The sequence below is a fragment of the Aedes albopictus genome, chromosome 2, assembly GCF_035046485.1.
Source record: "Aedes albopictus strain Foshan chromosome 2, AalbF5, whole genome shotgun sequence".
NCBI lineage: Eukaryota > Metazoa > Arthropoda > Insecta > Diptera > Culicidae > Aedes > Aedes albopictus.
In genome coordinates, this window is record NC_085137.1 from 471,370,558 (window position 1) to 471,376,895 (window position 6,338).

The window sequence follows — 6,338 nt, forward strand, 5'->3', positions numbered from 1 at the left end:
AGGAGATGCTGGAGGAATTCCTGGTGACTTCCTGGAGAAACTATCGGGGAACCCTGAGGGAATTCCCTGGGAACTCCTAGAGGAATTGCTGGAGAGCTCCTGGAGGTATTCTCGGAGAATTTTTGGAGGAATTTCCGGGGAACTCCTGGAGAAATTCTCGAGGATCTACTACAGGAATTCTCGGGGAAGTCTTGGAGGAATTCGCAGAGAACTCCTGGAAGAATTTCCTGGGATCTCCAAGAAGAATTCCTAGGGAATTCCTGGAGGACTTCCTAGGGAATTTAAGGAAGGGGGAACTTTTTCGGAAATTTCCAGGGAACTCCTGGACGTTTTCTCGGACTATTTATGGAGAAGTTCTTGGGGAATTCATGAAGTAATGCTCGGAGAACTCCTGGAGAAATACCCGGGAAACTCCTGGAAAAATCCCAGGGAATTCTTGAAGGAATTACCGGGAAGCTCCTGGAGAAATTGCCAGGGAACTTCTGAAGGAATACTCAGGACATGCCTGGAGGAGTTCTAAAGAAATTCCTGGAGGGATTCCCGGGGAACTCTGGAGTTTTTTTTTGTGTGAGAAACTTGTGCAAATATTTTTAGGAAACTGCTGGATGAGTTTCCGGGCATTATTACTAGAGAAGTTTTTGGGAAAATCTTGAACTCTTGAAACAAAATTCGTGGAAATCTTAGGGAGAATTTGGGATCATTTATGAAGGAATTACCATAGAGGAATTCCCTGGAAAATCTTTGAGGGGTTTGACAAAAAATGCTGGAAGAATTTCTAGAAATATCCCATTTAATACTTGGAAGTATTCCTGGGGAACCCATGCGGGTATTCCCGGAGGCTAGTTTAGGAATTTCCTAGAAACTCCTAGAGGAATCCTCGTGGAACTACTGAAGGACCCCGGGAAGTACTTCTGTAAGAAGTTCTGTGTACATTCTAAAGAAATTCTCAGCGTTATTATGGAGGAATTTTCGGAAAACTCTCATGAATTTTTGGTAACTGTTTGAGACAATTTTAGGATCAATTGGTCGGCGTTAAGTCAGAGCGGACCAAGTAACAAAATTGACGAAAATTAGATGTTTAGGGCATTTGATTAAGAATTACTTAAGCTACTTGGAACATTCACCCAATTTTCTTAATGTTACAATTAACGATAGTTATAGCACAGTTTTCTTTTGATTGAACTGCAATAATTGATAATAGTGTGCAGTCAGAGTGGACCATATGCTTGATGTCAAGAGAGTTGAAAAAGTATGTATTGGTTAAAATCCAATAAATAAAATAGTTTATCATCAAAATGTGATACGTTTCCAAATCGTATGACTTTCAAACGCATTTTCTGATGATTATTGATCAATAAAGCACGTAAAATTCCGTTATATTATGGTCAATATCGTATTTTACAGATCATCGTGTTGAAGCATATTATGGCATTTCTCGTGCAGACAGAGTGGACCATGTGTCTCTAAGAAAAATAGTTGAAATTACCTTATTATTCGTAATCTTTTCCAAATCAAAATATGTTTGTTAAGTAGCTGTTGGGCATTCTATTGAAATGTATTACTACTCGTTTCATGAAGAAATTGATTTTACCGGTTATTTACGAATTGTTTACTTCGTTCACTCTGTCTGAACGAATATTTGAAAAATGCCAGTCCTTTGAATAAATTATTATGAACTTGTTGTAACTACAATATTTCAAAAACGTACCGAACTATGGAAATACATTCAAAAGTTGTTAGCTATTAAATGTTCATGTTAAGAATTCTTAAATAGCTCATTAATTGACTACCCATCATGTGGTCGGCGTTAAGTCAGAGAGGATCATGTGTCTTTTGCTTAATTTCTAGAGAAACGACTTTACAGTTTGCAACTCCATAAGTTTTGAGTTTTTCAACAATTGTTCTTTAATTTTTGTCATAAATCTGAATAACCATTAATCACAGCATCGCTCTGTATTGATCACGAAAAAACATAAAATGAAGCTTAAAATTGAGAAAATGCTATGTAATTGATTGTACTTAGTCCACTCTGACTGAACGGTTATTGGAAAATCTTCAACCAACTACATTTCACACTCAAGTTTTTAGATATTTGATGAAAAATAATGCACAAGTAGGACAACAGTTGATAGGAGTAGTGTATAATGTGAGCAGGAAGTTTGAAATTTGATTTCTGTTTTTTCACTGTTGATTACCATTTTCAATTTTTATGTTCAGTCAGAGTGGACCAAGTACAACAGTTAAATATCACATGAAGGGTAGTCAAATAATGAGCTATTCAAGAATTCTTAACTTGAAAATTTAATAGCTAACAACTTTTGAATGTATTTTCATAGTTCGGTACGTTTTTGAAATATTGTAGTTACACAGTTCATAATAATTTATTCAGAGGACTGTCATTTTTCAATAATTCGTTCAGACAGAGTGAATCAAGTACACAATTCTTAAATAATTGGTAAAATCAATTTGTTCATTAAACGGGTATTGGTACATTTCAATATGATGCCCAGCAGCTACTAAACAAGCATATTTTGATTTGGAAAGGATTACGAAGAATTTGATAATTTCATCTATTGTTCTTAGAGACACATGGTCCACTCTGTCTGCACGCGAAATGCCACAATATGCTTCAACACGATGATTTTTAAAATACGATATTGACCATAATAAAATGAAATTTCACGTGATTTCTTGATCAATAATCATCAGAAAATGCGCTAGGAAGTCATACGGTTTAGAAACGTATCACATTTTGATGATAAACAATTTTATTTATTGGATTTTAACCAATACACATTTTTTCAACTCTCTTGTCATCAAGCATATGGTCCACTCTGACTGCACACTATTCTTGATTTTTGCAGTTCAATCAAAAGAAAATTGTGCAATAACTCTCGTTAATTGTAACATTAAGAAAATTGGGTGAATGTTCCAAGTAGCTTAAGTAATTCTTTATCAACTGCCCTTAAAATCTAATTTTCGTCAATTTTGTTACTTGGTCCCCTCTGACTTAACGCCGACCATGTGATATTGAACTGCTGTACTTGGTCCACTCTGACTGAACATGAAAAATTGAAATGGTAATCAACAGTGTAATAACAGAAATATCAAGTTTCAAACTTCCTACTCACATTACCCAAGTAACAAATTGACAACCGTTCAGCTTTCGTAGCAATTTATAAAGGTTTTATTATAGCAGCAAACATGCCGTATTGCCTATAGGAAGCATTTGAATATGCAAAATAACCACAGTTCAAAATCTTACTTTTAATTGTTTTCATAACCTTCTGTAGAGAACATTTAAAATCAAATATGACATGGTATTTAAAATAAGTTTATCATAGCATTCTGTTCCTCTAGAGAACCGTTCATTTAAAACCACAAACATAGACTTATGAATGTTGTGATAGATTATTCTATAAATGTACTTGGTTATTATAAAATACACGAGTAAGCCAAACGGCTTTATCTAAGATCAAACGACATTTAAGCTAGCTGATCAGCGGCTGCCTGCTGACCGAGTGCCATCTTTGTTTTTGACCAATAATTCACATCCCATAATGACACTCTTACGCTATCCAGCAAGAATCTATGTTTCCTACTAAAGCTAGCTTCGGATGGAAATTTATTTCGGCATTCTCCAGGCCGTGAAAGTAAAACAGAACCAGGGACGGAATCACAAACGAGGCACTTTACGAGGCACTCACCAGTGCCACACCATGAACGAGGTTCATTGCCGGCATCTCTAGTTAATTTCGAGGATGAATTTGTACTATGGATAACGCTCGTCTCAATATTCAGCAACTTACCACTCGCTTCTAGATAATTTTATATGATGGCCGATGGGAAAAGGGCCATCGTATGTAATTTCTGCAGTTCTTGTATTCACTTCGATAAACAAATACATAAAATACGGTATTTTCACTCGATTGGTAGGTACAAATGTAAACATAAAATTCCAGCTGTCAAAATTTTAACAGATTGCTGTTTAGTCTTCATATAAGTAAAAAAATAACAAATCGGTTTTAGATCAGCTTTTAACGTGACCATTTAGCTTACAGGTTATCATTACAAATGCAATCATAAGACATTATGTGTTAAAAGATGCTTTTATGAAGGCAAGCTGGCAATTATAGAAAAATACACATTTTCACAGCCGACATATTGGATTGTTGGATTTTTCTTGTTTGGTGCTGATTTTCAAGCCGTTTGCCGAGCCTGTAAAACGTTTCCTTTCATTTCAGATGGAGATTGCTCAATACCAGAAATGTAGGGGATAGGGGCTTTAAATCAATAATGGAGTAATGGAGCATCCACTATAATACACAAATATTGAATCCCGGAGGAATTCATCCTAGGATTCCTCCAAGAATTCCTTCAGAGATTCACCCGGAAATTTCATCTTTGATTCTTTGAACTCCAGGGATTATTTTAAAGATTCCTCCAAGGATTACCCAAGAGCTCTTTTTAAAACTCAGGAGTTCCTCTAGTAATTATTTCAAGAAATCCTCCAGGAATTAATCCAGTTCTTCCTCCAGGGGCTGTTAGTGGATTCCCTTATATTTATTATGCCTATTGAAATTGCTTCCGGGATTCGTCCTGAGGTTTCTTCAGAAACTCAGATTCTCAACTTGCTCCTCAACTTTTTCCTCAACGAGCTCCTCCACGATCCCTTCAGCATTTTTTTCCGGGATTCCTACAAGTATTTTATTCAAAAATTTCCTCCAATGATTCTCTCAAGTACTCTTCTTAGGATTCCTTAAGGAACTCCTCCAGGAATTAATCCAGCACTTCCCCCAGGAATTGTTTAAGAATTCCTTTAGAAATTTCTCTTGAAATTGCTCTCGGAGTTCCTTCTGGAAGTTCTTCAGGAATTCTTCTAGAGATTTCTTCGAGATCTGCTACAGGAATTCCTCAATGAACACTTCTGGAGGAATTATTCCTGGTTTCTTCTACGATTTTCTTAAGAGATTCCTCCTGAAGTTTCCACTAATAATTCCTCCAGGAACTTCTTCAGTGATTTTTCCAGGGATTTCTCCGCGAATTTAAGCAAGACTTTCCCCAGGGATTCTTTAAGGAATTCCTTCGTGGATTTCTTCAGAAAGTCCTCCAGAAATTCGTCTTGAAATTTCTCAAGGGATTTTTTTTCAGAAATTTCTCACGGAGTTCCTCTTAACATTCCTGCAGAAATTCTTCCAGTATTTCTTTCAAGAAATCTTCTAGGGATTTCTCCAAACTTTCCTTCGGGAATTGCTTTAGGTATTTTTTCAGGGATTTATCCACGTATTTCTCCAAGGATTCCTCCAGGAAATCCTCCACAAAATTCTCCAATGTTTCATCCAGATAATCCTCAACATATACAAGAAAAAAAAGGATAAATTAGACAATTTATTAGTGAAATTCTGAAAATATCCACAGCTCAAGTGAGATTTGAACTCACGACCCTTATTCGCTAGACAAGTGCTTTTCTAACTAAGCTAGTAGCCAAATAATTACACGGCATTTCAGTTGTCATATGTTAATTAAAATCTCATCGATCATGCTTCATCCTTCCCTAAATTTGCGCCGCAAATATATCCTTCTCTTGTGACCATATATATGAAGAGTGAGAGCAATTTATTTTATGACAGCTAAAATGCCGCGTCATTAATTGGCTCGGTAGCTTAGTTGGAAAAGCACTTGTCTAGCGAATAAAGGTCGTGAGTTCAAATTTCACCTGAGCTGTGGATTTTTTCAGAATTTCACTAATAATTGATCTATCTTTTCATGCATATGTTGAGTTTATCAAACATCATTAATTGAGCACACGGATTGGTATACCGAAGACTTTCCCCTTAAGTTAATCCTCTAAGGATTTCTTTAGGATTTTACCCTTAAAATTCTCAAGGAATACCTTCGGGAATTTTTCAGGGATTCCTCCAGGTATTCCTGCAGGAATTTCTCCATAGATTCGTTCAGGAATTGCTTAAGATATTGCTCCAGAGATTTTTCCACGAATTTCTCCAGGGATTCCTCATCCCCCATCAATTTCTCCAAACAATCTTCCAGGAAATCTTCTAGGGATGGCTTCTGAAATTCTTCCAGGAAATTCTCCTTAATTCTTCTAGAAATTCCTTCTGGAATTTCCAAGGGATTTTTTCAGAAACAAAAATATAATAGAAATAGAAATCTGCCAGAACTCTAGAGATTCCTAAAGAAATTAATTTAGTGATTCTTTCAAGAATCACTCCAGCAATTCCCACAGGAATTCCTCCAGGATTTTATCCAGGAATTTCTCAAGGAACTCCTCCAAGAATCCCTCCAGGAATTACTCCAGGAATTTCATCAGGAATTCCTCC